This window comes from Vulpes lagopus, chromosome 2, assembly GCF_018345385.1.
Source record: "Vulpes lagopus strain Blue_001 chromosome 2, ASM1834538v1, whole genome shotgun sequence".
NCBI classification, from domain to species: domain Eukaryota; kingdom Metazoa; phylum Chordata; class Mammalia; order Carnivora; family Canidae; genus Vulpes; species Vulpes lagopus.
This window is the reverse complement of record NC_054825.1, coordinates 42,957,889-42,976,300: the sequence shown is the minus strand read 5'-3', so window position 1 is coordinate 42,976,300 and position 18,412 is coordinate 42,957,889. Positions and strand designations below refer to the sequence as shown.

Here is an 18,412-nt window from a genome sequence, read left to right as displayed (position 1 = left end):
TGAACTTGGCCGCAGATTCACCGTGGTTCCCCGGCAAGTGAGCTGACCTCTGCGCTTCCCTTCGCTCACCCAGCAAACGGGAGCCGAGTGGCCTCCGTCCGCCAGACTCGGTGGCTTTTGCTACAATACTGACCTCAAACATCTCAGAGGGTTCACACAACTCTGGGGCATTTTCTTGCTCTGATTACAATCGGGGCAGGGTCGGTCTGTTCTCGTCACTTCAGACCCCAGGCTGAAGGAGCTGCCCCCGCCCCCGCCCCCCCGCCGGCCTGTTCCCCAGAAATACGGCAGCAGGAAGGGGGCCCTTAGGGAACATTCCTCCTTGATGACCACAGGCACCTGCCCCCCAGGGAGGAATGGGGGCTGTGGCACACAGAAGGTGCCAAATAAAGGCTCAGCTCTCCTCCCCTTCGCTCGCAGGTCCTAGGAATGTACACCCTGTTTTCTTTCCTGGGGGGCTCCCTGAATGGGTCACTAGGGTCGCTGGACCGTGCCCGCCTTGCGGTGGAAGACCTTTGCTTCTGGGACAGAGGGAGGGGTGTGTTTCCCAGGGGGACATGGCATGGTGGCAGCGGAGCCACGATGGGCAGGACTCCCTCACCCTGCCCCCCTCCCAGCATTGCTTTTAACAAATGAAAAAAAAAAGCAGCAGATGCCAGTAATACCTTGACTTTATTAAGGGCTTCATAAGACCCAGATCCAATTACACCTCCTGCAATCGAACAGTAAATTGTAAACTCAATTCTGTTCAGTGAATGTTCTGTTCTACACCAAGAGGGCCCAGGGTGGTCTGGGCGGTCCCCCGGGCTGGGACCCCGCCTGCCACTCAGCACCTCCGCTCAGTCCTCAGGAAGATGCATCCTCCCCGGCTGGAAACCAGAGTTCAAGATGAGCCCAAGGTGCTTAGCAAGGCCTGGGGAGGTGGAGAGGGTAAGGGACAGTGGGACGGACTTGGAGCTCGGGTCACTTGAGTCCACAGCCACACACAAGGCTGTGTGTCCGTGGCCAAGTCCCTCTCCCTCTTCGGCTTTCAGTCTCCGCAGCTGAAACACAGGCTTAGGTCTGCGTCTCCATCCTAACGTCAGGGCTCTGAGAGCTTCTTTACCAACCAACGTTTCCCGTTCCCAAAGTGAGGTGAGAGGGCCTTGTGCACCCCCCACCCCTCACTCTGCACTCGGTGGGCCTGTGAGACCCCACCACGCTCCCCTGCCATAGCTCATGGTCAGAGGAGCGACGGGTATCAGGCCAAGACGGGGCAGTGTGACCAAGGAACACTCCCCCCAAGGAGGCTCACTGGTTAGCAGCCATGGCACCAACCAGACAGGCCGGAGCTTGAGCTCAGTCTCCTGCCTCTCCCCTCTGGCCCCTCCATTGACCACCACGGAGCTGGAGAAATCCAGGAGGACTCCCTGGTGAGGGAGGAATTGGAGCTAGCCCTGAACCATGTCGCTGGGTGAGAGGTTGGAGCAGGCTGCAGCTGGAGGACGGCAGGAGCGATGGCTCGGAGGCGGGTGTGTCTGGGGTGGGAGTGAGTGACCCACGTGACCCGGAGGATACAGTGACACGGGGACAGGTGACTTCCGTGTTCTAGTGGCACAACACGCACACGCGCACACACCTTTCTTCAGCTGCAGCCGCAGGCAAGAGATGTTGAGATTGTTCAGGACAGAAGCGCTGTCACCTGGATTTCATAATGTGGAGAAAGGTCCAGAGAGGCTTCCGAGCCCCCCCGTGTGCCCCGGGGACCTTCTCCCCAGCGAATCGGTGACAGCAGGAGCAGTAGGCACCCTTCCTGGCACTTTACCATCCGTGAAGCACTTTGGTTATGTGGTTTTATTCGATCCTCCCCATGACCCCGTGAGGGCTGCTCTGCCCTGCGGATTCCCTGATTCACGGCAAGATGTGCCCAGAGCTGCTGGGTCCGTGCCGTAGGTTCACACCACGTGACCCCGTGGCGTATCCGTGCCTGCTTTTTAGGAGCCACGTGGGCTTCATCTAGGGGACGTCTCCTTGGCAGGTAGGGTGCTGGCCTGACTGAGAAGCTCAGTCTCAGTTTCCCGCTCAGTGGATTTCCTTGCCTGCTCGGGTTCGAGACGTGTCCCAGGGCCACCCTTGTTCGGCCTTCACCCAGGCTCCCTGAGGGCCTGAGCAAACCCAGAGCCGCGGAGACCCTAAGCCCCCACACTGCTGCAGGGCGTCTCCCCCCAGGAGGCAGAGTGGCAGCCTCAGGGTGCGGGGTCGGCCACGACGCTGCCCCGCAGTCCGTGGACCCTCCCGCTGGCGTTGCTCGTCCATCAGGGCCCCTGGAGGGTGCGGTGCTCGCTCTTCACCTGCAGTGTCGCCTGTGGCTGGGAGGCCAGTGCCTGCTTCAGAATCGCCACTTACTAAGTCGGAGCACGGCCGAGATCTAGAGCCCTGGGTGCAACGTGGGACCTTCTGGGTGGAAATTGACTGTCACCGCGGACTCCTCGATACAGCTTTGGGTTTTGATCATTTGGCCTTAAGAAGGCACCATTAGCTCATTTTGCAGATGCACCTGTGGGAGCTCCGGGCGCGCCTTGGGTCCCCGCGGTGTGGGGGTTGCTGTGGCTTCTGGCCACCAGCCCATCTGCATTTTTAGGTCAGTCTGGTTTCTCTCTCTCTCTCTCTCTCTTTTTAATTTTTTAAGTGTATATTTTTTTAAAAGATTTTTTAAATTTACTTATTCATGATAGACATAGAGACAGAGAGAGACACAGGAGGAGGGAGAAGCAGGCTCCATGCCAGGAGCCCGGCGTGGGACTCAATCCCAGGACTCCAGGATCGCGCCCCGGGCCGAAGGCAGGCGCTGAACCGCCGAGCCACCCAGGGGTCCCCCTTTAGTGTATCTTTTAAGTAATCTCTACACCTAACGTGGGATTCAGGCCCACGACGCCGAGACTGAGAGTCGCGGGCTCCATGGCGTGAGCCAGGCAGGTGCTCCCGCGGGTTTGGCCTCCTTCGCGGCTCAGCTCCTTGGACGCCAGCCTGCAAACGACGGGAGGGGGAGCCTCCTTAGAGCTTCGGGGAGCCTTCTAAACGCCCTCATTCAGTCTCTGTCGTCCATTCGTTTCCTCAGGTGTGTCTGAGCGGCAGGGACCAGGGTCACACAGCGCAAGAGGGGCGAGCCCCAGCATTCTCCGGCCAGGGAGCCTCCGCCAGCTCCCAGCCGCGGTCGACCCGCACTCCTCTCCCGTGGGCATCTGTCCCCTCACGTGCCCGTCGAGCCCCGGCCTTCGAGGCCCCAGTGAGGCCAGATCCCAGGGAGTCCCCGTCCTGAGATGTCCCCGGCCCGTACTCACCCGTCCTGCCGGTCGTCCCCATCCCACCAGGGCCCAGGCTTGCCTTGCTGACCCGGGGTCTCTCCCTGTGTGGACACCGTCGCAAAATAACAGCGAAACCCGTCCCAGTCTGTGACCCACCCGGGAGCCTTTTAAGCCCCCAACTCCTTTAGATGCGTAATAATTTTTTTCACTTTTGAGATTATCCTAAAGCCTCACTCCCCCCTGGCTTCCGTCCTCTGTGGCAGTTGCCGAGCGCCTCAGGGCTTCTGACACATGCCTGTGCTGTGCCCGTGCTGACATGCCGTATAGACATCAACTTGGCCTCCCTGTGATTGTCACTTGGCAGCCAAGCCCCAAGGGCCGGAAGCTCTGGACCCCTCATCTCAGGGATCGAGGTCGGGGTCAGGACCAGGCCATCCTGTGTGTACAACTGCTACTTAATGTTCTCCCTGCGACAGGGATCGACCTGGGAGTGGTGCTCAGCCTTGGGATGGGAGTGCGGACCAACGCGGGTTCGAGGCTCGTTTCTCCCACTACCAGCCGGCTGCAGCGGGCGGGGGGCTGTGGTTGCAGAACGGCCACCCCCCTGGCTGCATGGTCGGCGCTGTAGCTCTGCTGGCCCGGGAGTGTGGCCGGACGCTCCTGATGGCCCTTCTCTAGGCCCCGATTTCCCTTCCATAAAACAAGGCTGTCGACATATCGGCCTCAGAGGGTCTGTTGCTCGTGAAGTGTCCAGCACAGTGCCTGGCACACAGCGAGCGCTCCTTGAATGCTAGCTCCGTGGCTGACGTCAACACGATAAGGACGGTTGTGCCTGGGCAATCTTGGGGCTCAGTCTCCTCATCTGTAAAATGGGGTTGGTGATGCTGCTGGGGGCCCCAGCTGCCACCTGATGCCAAAGGCGTCCCGGCTCCCGACCCACTCTCCGTGTCTGCTGCCATTGGCCCCGTCCTTCCTAGATGCCCTAGAACAGAGAGGGGGAGGGAGGAAGGACGCAGGGAAGGGAATCGCTCACTGTCTGTCCGTCAGTTAGCAAGGGTGGTGTCAGTTTTCATAGAGAAGGGGAATCTGCAAAGTAGTCAAAAAAATATTTCCTCTGTGACTCCAGAAGCCCAGCTGTTCCCTTTCAGGAAAAGTGCTGAGGGCTGAAAATAAAATAAAGGAACAATAATAGGAAGGTACAAGGAAAGAAGGGCGGGGCGCAGGGAGGGACGAGGCGGGCACGGGAGCCCAGACGACCCCCAGGCTTTGGCAGGGCCGCCCTGAGCCACCGGGACCCCGTGCCTGCTGGAGCCGGGCTGTCCTGGGGGGCGGCCGTGAGAGCTCACCTTGGGTGCACTTGTGAGTCGGCCTGCCTCACCTCGGGGAGCATCGGGGGCATCCTGGTGAAGCGTAAGACGGGCCGCGGTGTGGGGCGGGAGGCCCTGGAGGGGCATTTCCAGGCCCCCAGCGGGCCGCTCGCATATCCTGACTCTGAGCCCCTGCTGGGCAGCTGTGGCCGCTCTGCGGCCTGGTGCAGACCCTGCTCTGTGCAGCCTCTGCACCTCGTACCTCTGTTCCTTCCCATTAGATGTTCCCTTCTCTGCATGCCAGGATTTGACCGCTCCTGCAGGACACTCGAGGCAGACCCCTGAGGCAGACCCACTCTTCCCCTCCTGCTCTGAGGACCACCCACCTGTGTCAGATCCTCTTGTAGACAGGGCCTGCCTCTCCATGGGCCTGTGTTCTGCGATCAGGGCCAGGACAGCCAAAGGTCCAGAGCAGGGCCTGGTCTGAGGACCTCCAGGTCCCTAGACTCCCAGCAGGGAAGCCACCGGGGAAACTGCCCCCAGCTTCAGCGTCAGCACCTGTGAAGTAGGCGGCCAGACCGCGGAAGTTCCAAGTCCCCCACTACACACCAGCCAGCCGGGGCCCTCCCCGAGCCCCTGCGCTCTTCGGCTAGAATGTACTCGTCGTGCCAGTCCAGCTTTACCACCTACTTCCCTGAGCCCTTGGGTGAGTCCCTGTGCCTCTCTGTGGCCCGGTTCCCTCCCTGGGAGACACGGGCACTAGCAGAGCTTTCCCCTTTTGCTCTTGAAACTGTGGGAGAAGTTACTGTGGAGAACACGGGAGGGCCCTGGCGCCTGGTGCAGGGGAGACGCGTGGGGAGAGAACACACCCTCCCTGGCTGGTCGGCTAATTCCAGGCCAGGCACTGAAGGCTGGCCCAGTTCCCACCCTCCTTGGGGTGACTCTGGGGACAGAGCCGGCTCAGGGGCCCCGTGGAGCAAATCCTCCAGGCTGTGTGGAAGGAGATGGGAGACGTCCAGGCCTCCAGGTCCTGCCCCAGATGCGGGTTTATACCCTGCTCCATCTGCTCCCAGGAGCTGGTTGTGGACGGCCCCTGGTCTGGCTCCCTGGGAGGTGGCTCCTGCCCTGCTCCACCCGCTTGAAGATCCTTGACCTAAATTTGAGACCCAAAGAGCATAGCCCTCTGGAAGAATTGTGAGCCACAGCCCGTTCCCCTCCTCGCCCGTCCACACCCCCTCTGCTCCGCGCTCTCGGTTGCCATGACTGCGGGGCCCTGGGGACAGACTCCCATATGGGGACAGAACCACGGTGTGCCAGCGTGTGTGCCGGGGTGGGCGGGGCCTCTGCTTCCTGCCCGGGGCCCTCCTGCTGCTGGGGTACGGTGGGGCCATACGTCCCTTCCAGGCCACACGCTCTTCCCTGATGTGCAGCGAGAGCACACGAGGAGCCGGTGGTGCCTCTGCCGTTGGGGGTCCGCCCTGTGACACTGCCACCGGGCTCGTGCACGACGCACGCGGGCCACACAGCGCTGTCCAAGGACGGAGAGGCGCAGACGGAGGCCTGCTCGTGCACTCGCTCGTTCCCTGGTCCCCTGGGCAGCGGGGGAACGAGAGCGGCTTCGGGGACCTTGTTTCCTGGGCGGCCTCTCCGTCCACACCCGAGTAAGGCTGCCTGACGTCCCCCGCAAGGGGAGAGTTACCAGCAACGTGCTGAACTTTGCTTCTCTTTATTCTTCAGCCTCCAGAGCTAACCTCTGGCTTAAGGAAAGGCCACCAGCCTTTCTCAAGTAGGGCCCAGAGCCAGCTGTCTCGAGGGACCCGTGAGACATGTGCGGGCACGAAGTGATGCAGCCACGGGGCTGCGGGCTCACCTGGGCGGCAGCCCTGCACGTGTGTGGGACCAGGCAGCCTGGGGGCGAGCGGGGGGGCCGGGCTGGCAGGCTGCTGCGTGCGTGCGTGATGCTCTCCACACCTGAGGTGCCATCAGCGTTCATCTTCAGCCGCGGTCGGCGCAGGTGCGTGCCTCCCCGCACCCGCCAGCATGTTGACTGAATGGGAAGGTGCTCCTGCCACGCTCAAGAGTGGAGGGAGAGCTGGGCAGCGGTGGGGGCACGACGGGACAGTGAGGGGGAGCCAGGCACAGGGTCAGCCCTCACTCCGCGCCATGTGCCCGGGGCTCCTGCTGGCCTGGCTTCCTGGGCTGTGATACACGGAGCTCTTGCGAGCTGCCTGGCCAGGGCTGCTTCCTGCCAGACCCCTCAGGCCCCTGATTTGGGGAGTGGGTGGGGGTCTTCTCCGCCCCGCGTTCTTTTGTAGGGTGGGGGGCGGCTAGAGGCCCCCCGGCAAGTGGGTTCTGGGGGTGTATGAGTGGGGGAGGAGCATCTGGGTGTGCAGAGGGACGGCTACAAGTGTGTGAGTCACTGGGAAATTTCCTGAGGGCACACCGGGCCTCTGTCCCCACTTGTCTGGTGAGCCACCACGACAGTGCAGGTATTTATGGCTGGTTTTCACGCCCCAGCAGGTGGTGTGAACACACTGCCTGGATGTCTGTGTTTTGGTTTGGGAGTGTGGGGGCTCTCCCATTGTCTGCCTTCCAGATCTCCCCACCTCGGCCTGCCAGCCTGAGCCGCACGTCACTTCCCCCACGGAGAGGACTCCACACGAGGGTCCTCCTCCTGCCCCAGGACCTCTGTGACTGTCACCAGGGTCAGGCCTGCCTGCTGGTTGTGGCTTCAGTGGGGTGAGTCACCTCACCTTCCTGAGCCTCAGTTTTCACATCTGTGAGATGGGCACAGTGGCTCCTTCCGCCCATGTTGCTGGAGGAATTGGGGCAGCCGGAGCAGTGCCCATCGGCTGCAGGAATGGCCAGTGAGGAGTTGCCCAGGGCTCAGCCTGCTGCTAGCTCAGCCCTGTTCTGGAGCCCATTCCCTGTCAGCTCAGGGCACATGTGCTGGCTTCTCTCTTGCCCTCCTGGCGTCATTCACACTTCTAATGTCAACCCCGTTTCCTAGGAAACAGAAATGCCACAAGCAGGTGGGCCCAGAAGGAGCAGACTGTTGCTCAGGCTGCCCCGGGGACCCCAGGAACCAGGGTGCCCCTCACCAACCCGACTGGGCTGCTAAACAACCTGGGCAGAGGAGAGACAGAAAGGGAGGGCACTGCCCAAATGCAGAGCCAGTTGCTGCTCCAGCACAGCTGGGAAGCCCTGAAGGAGGCCCTGGGTTTTCCATTCTAGAAGCTTCTCTCATGTACCACACTCACTCCTTTCCCTGTCCTCAGATACTAGAGGGGGATGAAGTAGGAGGGCAGAAACCTGGGTATCCTGCCTGGGGGCGGCAGCAGACTCTCAGGAAGGATGCCCCTGTCTCCCGAGTCCCTGCCTGAGGCTCCCCCGTGGCTCGCTGCCTCTGGGCCAGTGTCCTCCTCACGGGACACAAACCCTACAAGCCCTAGAGCATGGCACGTGGGGGAGCAGCGTCAGTACTGCCCCTCCCTGCCTCCTGAACTAGGACTGGCCGGGTGGTGCACCCAAGGATGGCAGGAGAGGCAGTGCAGGTCCACGTGGCCAGGAGAGGCCCCGCAGGACCCTCAGGGACCTGAGGCCTCGGGGTTTTCCTCCCTGCGCCCCCCCCCCCCCGCCATCCACAGGGCCCTGGGAGCCACTCACCCCTCGCTGTAAGTCACCACTGCCGACGGTTCCAGCTGTCCGAGCCACTATCTGACCCGGATGAGGAGGGACAGAGGGCCCTTCCCGCCTCTGAGGTAGTCCTACCTACCCCCAGGATCTTGGATCGCTCCCCCGAGCCCCCGGGAAGCCCTGCTCTCCCACCTGGTCCAGGGCAGGCAGGCATCCTGCTCCCCATTTCTCATCAGCTTCCAGCACCGTCCCGGGGGCCTGGTCAGGGCCACCTGTTACCTGCCCAGGGCTCTGGCTTGCCTGCTCTCTCCTGACCCTCTGAGTGAAGGAGAGTAAGCCAGACAGACAGAGGGAGAGACAGAAAGGGGCCAACTTTCAAGGGGTCAGAGAGGGGTTGGTGCTGAATTCTGAGGTCACAGGGGGCCTGTGGCCTGACCCGACCAGCGCAGCCCCAAAAGTACACCTGCTTGGGTCCTTGTAGCAGCCGGTAGTCTTATCCCTGCACCTTCTGCATGCTTCCCCCACCCCACCCCCATCCCCGGGTGATGGGCAGGCAGGTGCAATCGCTTTGGAGCAGACTTTGAAACTGGACAGAGACGTTCCAGCTCCCCTCATATGACCTATGCAATCCCGGGTGAAAGACGTTCCCTCTCAGAGGAGGGAGGACTCCGGAGGGCTCAGACTGAGCACCTGGTCCCAAAAGCTGCCTCTAAGAGCCCCCATCCCCCTCTGCCCAGGCCATCTGGCTGCTACCACAGGCACCCGCCTAGCTGCCCCAACCCCACCGGGCAGTCGATGGGCAGGCAGGTGCCAAGGACCAGGAATTCTTGGTCAGGAAGAGAGCTCCTGGGAATGCCACACCACAGCGGCTGTCAGAGCGCTTGTCCCGGTTGTCACAACATGACGCTGAGCATGGGCATGAGCGTGAGAATCTCCCCACCTCCTCCTGGGACTGAGTCCAACTCATGTGGGGAGAGGCAGGAGGCCAAGGCTGCAGGCTCAGCACTGACTTGCTGTGTGGCCTCTGGCAGCTGTGATGCTTCTCTGTCCACGTGCGAAACGGGTGCCATGGGACAGACCAAGGCTGTAAAGGCAGGGGGTACAGAGAGGACCCCCAGAGGAGAGGCCCAGCCCCAAGCGTCGCTGGTGAGAACTCCTCTGGGAGAAGGAAACCCTTGTAGAACTAATATACCACTGGGGATAGTTTAGGACTAGAGAGAGGAGCCCGTTTGCTGCCCAAAGCCCAGCTGACGTGCCTCGCCTGCTCCCTGTGTGGCCTCCAGCAGGTTCTGGGCGAACTGGCTGCCTCCTTCGGGCCAGGTCGGGTAGAGGGCTGCCTTCCCAGGCCTGCCTCCCCTTGTCCTGCGTGGCCCTCGGCAGAGCTGGGTGCACCGTGGGCACCCACATGCCCAGCTTGGGCTCCCTGGTCCCTGAAGGAAGTATCCCAGAGACTGGGGATGCTCGGCCCGAGAGACGGTGGGATGCCATGCTCTTTGTCACTGAGGTTCCAAAATGCCAGTATTGCCATCCAGCCCTCCCCCTCCTGCCCATGCCCCGTGAGGCCTCTCCTGTTGGCAGCCCTGCCTCCATCTTCCTCCTCTGTTCCCTGGAGCGTGGGGATGCCCCGTGTGTGGTGGAGCCTGGGGTGGGCCGAGCCCTGGCAGCTGGATGCCTTCCCCTCCTCAGCCTTCTTCCCCCTTCCTACTAATGTCCTGCACGCAGGCCTTAATGGAGTGGAAAGAGAGCCTAGCAGAGGGAAGCCTCATTAGACCTGATCTAATTAGGAGCTCCTGCGAGATTGGGAAAACAAGGGAGCACCCCATGTACCAGGAATATCACACACAGATTCTCCTAGGACCTCCTAATCGCCAGGGTAGGCACAACTGTCCCCAGGTGGCATGGATGGAAAGTGGCTCGGAGGGCGCAGGTGAGCTGGCCAGGGATGGAGGTCACAGGCCAGCAGGTGGCTTCCCTGGGGTGACACCCTGTGGGTGTGGCCCCGACCTCGGGAGCCAGGCAGGCCCCTGTAGCACAGCCCCTGGAGGTTTGTCTGGCCTCGGCTGGCGCTGCAGCGAGGGAGCCCACAGTCCGCCTCTGGCTCCTGGTCTGTGGGCCTCCTCGGGGGTCTGGATGAGGGAGGGGCCGGGCAGCAGGGCCAGCCAGTCCCTTAGGCTCCCCCCACACCCGCTCGCATCCATCTCCCTCTGCGCTCGCGGGGTGTTGGGGATGCCGTGCGATGCTGGGTGCCCAGGCTCCCCTTTGTTAGTCTTAGCTAACAAGCTGTTGATGGGTGCGACATGACACCTGCTTTCTTTTTTCTAACTTCAATAATTTATGGGCATATTAGTGGCCAGGCGGCCGCCCTGGGTCCCAGCCAGACAGGACCAGGCGATGCAGCCGGGTGCCTCTGCCGATGTTGACTCTCTCCCACCATCAATTATTAAGGAGCTGCCCTTCATTTTGCACATAATTACATGCACCGTGATGGTTCGAACGCTCCTGCTCCTAGTCCCTCTGGAGCAGGGCCCGGCCTGCCCAACAGGGCTGAGCTGACACGGGGGCCCAGCTGGCTGGAGGATGCGGCAGGCAGACCTGTACCTGCGAGACTGTGGCCACCTCAGCTGTACACCTCCTCTCGGGGCAGCTGGAACCACCTGGGCCAGCGCTGGCCTTCCCGAGGGCCAGCTGTCTGTCCCCACCATCCCGGGGTCAGGCCTCTGCACCTGCTCTTCTCTCCGCTCGGGGGGGACGCTGTCCCCCACCCTCCCTATGGCTGGTCGACTCGTGCTTAGCCTCCAGATTGCAGCTCAGCCACCACCACCTCCTGGTGACCCATTCTGACTCCCCTGTGTGTGCGACTCCCGTCTCCACCTGCATTAAGTCTTGCACACTAGACCGTGGGCACTTTGGGGCTCGGAGAAAGCCGTATCGAATGTTTGTTGAGGGAAGGAGTGAATGGATGGGTGGATGGGTGGATGGGTCCTCTATTCACACCTTCTCTTGTCCACTTCTCTTTCCGTGGCCCCAGGCTCTGCTCATGGGAGCCCTGCAAACATTCTAGATAGAGTAATCAAGACTCCCGGTGTCTCAGTCCACACCTGCGAAAGGGGAAGAGGACCAGTCTCTCCCATGCTCCAGAAGAGTAGACTGAGGCCAGGGAGGTAACGTGGCCTCCTCCAAATGGGCGGCAGAGTGAGGAGCCAAGCTCTGGCCTATTGGCTGGACTCGAAAGCTAGGAATGCCTCGTCTGAGACCCTGTGCCTCAGAGTCCTCCTCTATAAGAGATAATAATAGGATAGACCCATGGGACTGCCAACATATGTTGCTTAGAACCATTGGGAGCACCTCAGTGTGGAGTTCAGGATGGGCCTGCCTCTACCACTTCCACCTTGTCTTTCTCCAGAGGGAGCACTCCCCCTGGAATTGCTGTTGACCATTTTTATGCATATTTTTATTTTTTTTTAACTTTTTATGCATATTTTTAGACTTTGCTTATATATGTAGGTATCCATACACAGTTTTTTTTAAATTTTTTTAAAGTTTTTATTTATTTATGATAGTCACACACACAGAGAGAGGCAGAGACACAGGCAGAGGGAGAAGCAGGCTCCATGCACCAGGAGCCCGACATGGGATTCGACCCCGGGTCTCCAGGATCACACCCTGGGCAAAAGGCAAAAGGCAGGTGCTAAACCGCTGTGCCACCCAGGGATCTCCTCCATACACAGTTTATAAGATTTGGGGCTTGCTTTTAAACCTTATGTAGGTGATACCATCTTGTATGTATCCTTGGGTTTCTTTCCTCCACCTGGTGTTTGTGAGGTTACCCCCGTTAGTGCGTGGAGCTCGTCCATTTTCTTTTTCTTTTTTTCTTTCTTTCTTTTCTTTTTTTTTTTTTTTTTGGAGCTCATCCATTTTCAAGGCTACGTGGCATCCCCTGTGCGATTACACACTGTTCTGGTCATGTTTTCTCCTAATGATGGGCATGTAGGGTGTTTCCAGGTCTTCACTAGTACAAACATTTTGTACACTTGTGTCCTTGTCTCCTGTGAATGTTCCTGTGGGGCACATACCATAGAGTGTGCATCTTTTCAATTCTACTTGGTAACCACCAAGTTGCTGTGCCATTTTTCGCCCCGACCGGCAGTAGGCACTTTGCCTGCATTATCTCAATGCCCCCAGCCGGCCACACTGGGAGAAAGTAATGTTTTGCTCATCTCACAGATGGAGTATGTATTAGTTAGTTGTCTATGGCTGCGTAACAAATCACCCCAACACCCAGTGGCTTGAAACAACAAATTTATATTATCTTACAGGTTCTGTGGATTAGGAATCCAGGTGAGGCTTAGCTGGGGACCACCAACTCCAGGTGTCTCACAAGGCTGCAGTACAGGTGTTAGCCAGAGCATCAGTCATCTCAAGGCTCGAATTGGGCGGGGTCTGCTTCTACATTTGCTCGTGTGGGTATTGGAAGGCCTCAGGGCCTCATGGGGGTGTTGGTTAGAGACATTGGTTCCTTTCCATGTGGGCTCCTCACCAGGGCAGCTAATAATAGGGCATCTGTTACCTGTCCCAGTGAACAAGCCAGTGATGGAGAGAGGGTTCCCAAGATGACAGCTAGTCTCTTTGTAGCTTTGTACCCTGACCTCAGAAGGGCTAGCCCATCATATCCTCGTCATTAGAAGTGACTCCATTAGTCCAGCCCACACTCAGGGGGAGGGGATTGCACTCAGTGGGGGAAGTGCCAGAAGGTAGGGACCACGGGGAGTCCTTGAGGGAGCTGCCACCTATCACAGGGCGATGGAGGCTCAGAGAGGTGAAGTGACTTTCCCGGGGTCGCACAGCAGTTGGAGGTGGAGCCAGAACTGGAACTCAGGACTGCTCGGCTCTAAGGCTAGACACCTTCTGAGCCACCACCCGCTGCCTTTGACTTAATAACAGGTTCCAACTTAAGTTAATAAACAAGGCTGCTGCACAACGGAACTCAAGACAAGCGCTTAATGAATGGATTTGCTAATAGTGCTGCCTGTTTGCACACATTAGCTCAAGTGCCCCCTGACATGATCCATGGGGACAGCCGAGCCCAGGCTCTCGGGAGAAGCTGCTCTGCCAAGCCTGGAGCCCAGATTCCCAAAGAGCCAGGGAGTGGTCCCTTTTTACAGATTGCTTTTTATGTTTGCTTTTTTTTTTTTTTTTTTTTTTTTTTGCTCTCGATTCAATCATTTGGGTGTATCTGTGGGTTTTATTTGGGGGCGGGGGGAGGGTTTGGTTTTAGTTGCGTGTACACTTCCTTGCGTTTTCAGGAGAGCTAACTGCAAGGTCAGGAACATCAAGTGTTCCCGGGGAGGAACTTTGGGGGGGGCGGGGCTGACCAGCCCTCTCACTGGCCCCAGATGCATTTCCTGCTTCTCAGCTCTCTTGGATGCAGTGACCAGGCACCCCAGGAACCCCAGCAGGGCTGTGTGGCCAGGCTGAGTGAGGGCCAATCCCCGGACCTTATGTGTCTGCACGGCTCCTACCCTGGATCCTCCAGGAGCCAGTTCTCAGTGGGATTCCAAGTAGTGGAGGCTGCTGCCTACATTGCTGCTAGATGAGTGAATGTCATGGATGCTGGAACATTTCCAGTGGAGGCGTGGGTGACCAAGGCCCCGAGATGAGGGGAAGTGAGAGTTGAGGATCTGAGTGTCTCTGCCCCCATGCCCTGGCCCCCTCCGCCTCCAAGGGGAACCCACTAGTCCTTCCCGATGAGTGGATTTCAGCGGAGTTTAATTTGCACACATCAGCGCCTCTGGAATCCGGGCTCTGGGCTCTCTGCAGAAAGTGGAAGAGACACAAGATCAATCCCTGCCTTCGGGGTGTTCCTGATTCTCAGAGGATGAACTCGGTCGAGGCTTCTCTTAGTGGGAACGTTGAAAGGTACCTCTGTCGTTATAGAGGAGGGGCTGGAGGGCCAAGGAACGGAGAGCAACCATAGCAGCATAATAACCATTTATTAAGCACCTATTATATGCCTACATTTTTTAGGCACCTACCGTGTGCCAGGCCTCGCATCAAGTACTGGATATGTATTAAGTCATGAGACCCTCACGTCATTCCCCATGAAATGGGTTCTACTGATATTCCATCTTCCAGAAGAGGAAACGGAGGCCCAGAGAGGTACCCAAGGATACAGAGCAGGAGGCTGAGGTGCTCAGAGTAGGCTTCTGGAAGGAGGGGGCCACACAGAGTCCCGGATTGAAAGGGAAGAGGGGAACGTTTGGAAGAAATGGGTGGAGAGTCTGAGAAAGCTGTCAGTGACAAGACATGGTGAGGTAGGGGGCTGCCAGGGAAGAGACACCGGGGAAGCGACGGTGGGCTTTCTGCACCTCTGCCCTTGGAGCCCTGGCCTCGGCCTCGGCCGCAGGGGGAATCCCTCCGTGGGGATCAGCACATCTCCACGTGTGCTTTGTGCAAAGTCCCCTTGAGCTGAGCCCCAGTGCCCTTCCCGGGGCCGGCTGCCCCATGCAGGATGGGGGACAGGGACTGGGGAGCACCTGGAGGACTGTCTTTTCCCTTGCGGTTCCTGGGCATGACCCTCCGCCACATGCCTGACTGGGCCCCTGGCATCCCTGAGTCGCTCTGGCTCAGCGAGGGGCTTCAGAGGGTGTCAAGAAGGTCGTAACCCTGGCCACAGCTCCAGGCCCACCTCCAAGAGGGCTTTCTTGCCAGCCCCTCGGAGGCCCCATCTCCGCCCCCTCCATGGCTGCACCAGTGCGGGGCTCTGACCTATGGATTTTCTGCTACTTCCTGATCCACTTCACTGCAGCCTGAGTCTTTAGGACTTCATTATACCCGCGGCCTCAGCAACCCCAGCACGGAGGGCTGCGCGTGGGGACCCTGATGCCCCTGGAGGCTGCACTGCCCCCCCATTCCTGGGCTTCAGCCTTCTAGGAACTCAGAAGCCTTGAAGGAGCCCCCCCTTAGGTCACATCGCATTCACCCCACTGTCCACGTGGGGCCACAGAGACAGCACCTTCCCACCCTGCCAACCCCCTACGCGAAGCTCTTACCCAGGGAGGGGCAGTGCCCTGTCAAGGTCGCAGAGCAAGTTATTAAAAGTGCTCGGAATCAAATTTGTGATATAAATTAGGACATTGGGGGGGGGGGTGTCCACTAGTTCCCCAGGGACCTCCTGCTGGCTCCCGCTCCAGACTGCTCCCCAACCCGCTCCATGCCCTGTGCCGCCTGCCCAGCCCCCACCCCCTCCAGCCCCCACCCCCTCCCCAGCTCCTGGTCTCCGTTTTTCTTGCTAATTAGAGGTCTCAGCAATGACTCCACTGTCCCAGCCATTTTAGAGCTGTCATTAATTTCAAGTGGCTTCAGAAATAATCATCATCGTAAAACCCCTCGAGCTGCCGGTCCGCACACAGGCAGCACCAGCAGCGACAGAGCTGGCACACAGGCGGGCCTGCGAGTGCCACCCATTCCTTCCTGGGCCCTGGAGAACTGGCCCCTCTTCCTGCATCCACGGCCTCGCAGAGTGGGGGAGCCCAGAGCTGGCGCTGTGACATCAGGCACGCGCCGAGCTTCAAAGTCCAGCCCTGCTTCTATCAGACTGAACTTGGGCAAGATACCAGCCTCCCCAGAGCCTCAGTGTTTCATCTGTACAATAGGGGTGGTAATACCAGGGTTGAAGTGACAAGTACTCGAAGTTGTGGCTCTGAGCCTGGCTCACAGTAGGGGCTGAGCAAAGGTTCCAGGGCCTGGTCCCCTCCTCCCCAGTCCCCTGGCAAACACGTTCCAGTTTCTCTACTTTGCTGTTCTCACTCAGGCCACTGCAGGCTGGCTGCTGCTTCCAGCCATCGGCTCCTGCTTGACTGAGGCTTGCCGAATATTCTCCCTGAAGCCAGGATCTGCCGTGTGCCCACCCGCGAGACAGGTAGGTTGAGGCCTGCTCTTGGGAGCTGCTAGTCTGAGGATAGAGAGGGAGGAGGCTGCGGCCTGGCTTCCCAGGCCATTTCAGTCTGGGGAGGGGAGACAGGAATCGAGACCACTAATAGAGGTCTCAGTTTGGTCTTGAAGCCCAGGTGCGGGCAGGCCAATGAGGACTGACGCTTGCAAGTGTGGGGGGAACAGTCCGCAGCTGTAGGCCGGCAGGGTCCCCGGGTTAGGTTATGACAAGGAAGCCTTGGGCCAGGCCGCCCCGATGTTCACATTGGTCCCCAGGGTGGGTCCCGGGAGGGGGCTCTGCGGGGTCCACCCCACCAGCCAGAGTGCAGAGGCGCCTCATTCCCCATCTCGTGCAGAGACATCCGACTGGGTGGGGACCCGGTGACAGGCCTCCCCGCCCTTCTGTGGGGTCTTTGGGCACGAGGCCCGGGCTGGACCCTCCGAAAGGCGCTTCCTTCCTGCGCCTTGTTGCCCCAGCTGCGCCCCACCCACCGCAGTGCACCCGGAGGTGCTGGAGGGGGGTCGGTCCTCTGCAGAGACGGCAAGGGGGCAGGGCGGGGACCCTGCACGGTGGAGAAGCCAGGCCCAGGGCAGAGCCGCAGGCGGGGCTCTTGGGGTGCGCGCAGGGGGCGACCCGGCGCCGGCCGTGGGGGCAGGGGCGCCCCCCCAGCTCCTGCGCCGTCACCGAGGCTGGCAGCAGGTGAGTCGGGGGCGGCGATGCCGTGGCCGCGCGGTGCCTGCGTCAGTCGCCGCACCAGGAATAGCCCCCGCCCCCGCCGCCGCCCCCCTGCGGGTCTGCGCCCGCCCCGCGCCCGCCGAGCCTTTACGCAGGAGCCGAGAGCGTCTATTCCTGTCGGGCTGGTGGGAGGCGCGCGGGGGGCGGGAGCGCGGGGAGCGCCGGCAGCGGGGAGGGGCCGGGCCGGGGCGGGCTCCGTGAGGGGCGCGGACACCTGCGCCGCCTCCCCGCCCCCCGCCCCCGCCCCCTGCCGAGCCTGCCCCCTGCCGGGCGCCCCCCGCGGCGAGCCCGGGCCCGTCCTCCCGTCGCGGGGGCGCAGCGCCTCGGAGGGCGGCGGGGGCAGGAGCGGCGGCGCGCACCTGCCGGGGGGCGCTCGGGCGGGGCCGGCGATGGACGCGGGGCGGCGGCCGGGCGGGGCGGTGCAGGCCGGCGGGGCGGCGGGGAGGCCGCGGAGCGCCCGGGATCCGCTTGGCTGGAGCAGGTTCGTGCGACTCCCCGGGCTGCGCGCGTGAGGCTCGGCGGGCGGGGCGGGGCGGGGCGGGGCGCGCTGTGGGGGGCTCCGGGAGAGGTCCCCGAGGTCCCCGAGGTCCCCGAGGTCCCGGGCTTCCTTCGCCGCCGCCGGAGCGCCCTGCCCGGCCCCTGCCCCGACCCCTACCCCCTCCCCTTACCCCGACCCCCTACCCCGACCCCATGCCCCTACCCTGTCCGCCCTACCCCTACCCCTACCCTTACCCCGACCCCCTACCCCGACCCCATGCCCCTACCCTGTCCGCCCTACCCCTACCCCTACCCGTACCCGTACCCCTATCCCTACCCGTACTCTTACCCGTACTCCCTACCCCTTACCCCGACCCCATACTCCCTACCCCCCACCCCTCCCCCTTACCCCTCCCCCTAGCCGTACCCCCCTCGCCCCCGCGGGCCGACCCCCGCGGGGCGCCCGTGCGCTAGACTGTCCGGAGTGGAGGAGGGGCGGGGGGCGCCCTCATTGGTGGTTTTTCCGACCAAGTTAACTTAGTGCCGAAGGGCGTCTGCTTTCAGGGGGGCGGGGCGGGGCGGGAGGCGGGCAGGCCCAAGGGTGCGAGTCCCGGTGCAGCCCACGGCGCCGGGGGTCGCGCGCGTCGGCCGGTCCCGGAGGATCCGCCGCCCGAGGAGACGGCCCCTCCCTGGGCCCGGAGCCCCGGACCAGCGGGAGGCGCGGACGTGGGGTCCGCCGCGCCCGCCCCGAGGCTGCGCGCTGCCCCCTGCCGGCCTGTGGGTGCAGCGCCCTGGGCCCGCGCGGGTCGCGGCGGCGGCTGCCCCCTGCTGGGCGGGGCGGGGCGGGGCGGGGCGGGGCGGGGCGGGGCCGAGCCGGGGGCGGGGCCAGGGCGCGGGCCGCAGGGGCGGGGCCAGAGCCGGGGGCGGGGCGCGGGCCGCAGGGGGCGGGGGCGAGGTGGGAGCGGCGGAGCCCGCGCCCTCCGCTGGGCGCCCGGGAGCTGCCCCCCTGCGCCCTCGGGCCCCGGGGCCGCGGCGGTGGACCC

The 18,412-nt window shown here is 61.6% G+C and overlaps 1 protein-coding gene across 2 annotated transcripts in view; it reads left to right on the top strand.

The window, feature by feature from the left end:
• Positions 1-18,412, top strand: part of LINGO1 (leucine rich repeat and Ig domain containing 1) — a 70,035-nt gene that overhangs the window by 34,142 nt on the left and 17,481 nt on the right. The window contains exon 3 of one of the 2 annotated variants that reach the window (XM_041745982.1): positions 16,038-16,145. The gene's annotated coding sequence lies outside the window, so the exon portion shown is untranslated. Of the gene's footprint in view, positions 1-16,037; positions 16,146-17,224; positions 17,374-18,412 lie in introns of those variants that run through there. The other variant, XM_041745984.1, reaches the window with a different exon arrangement.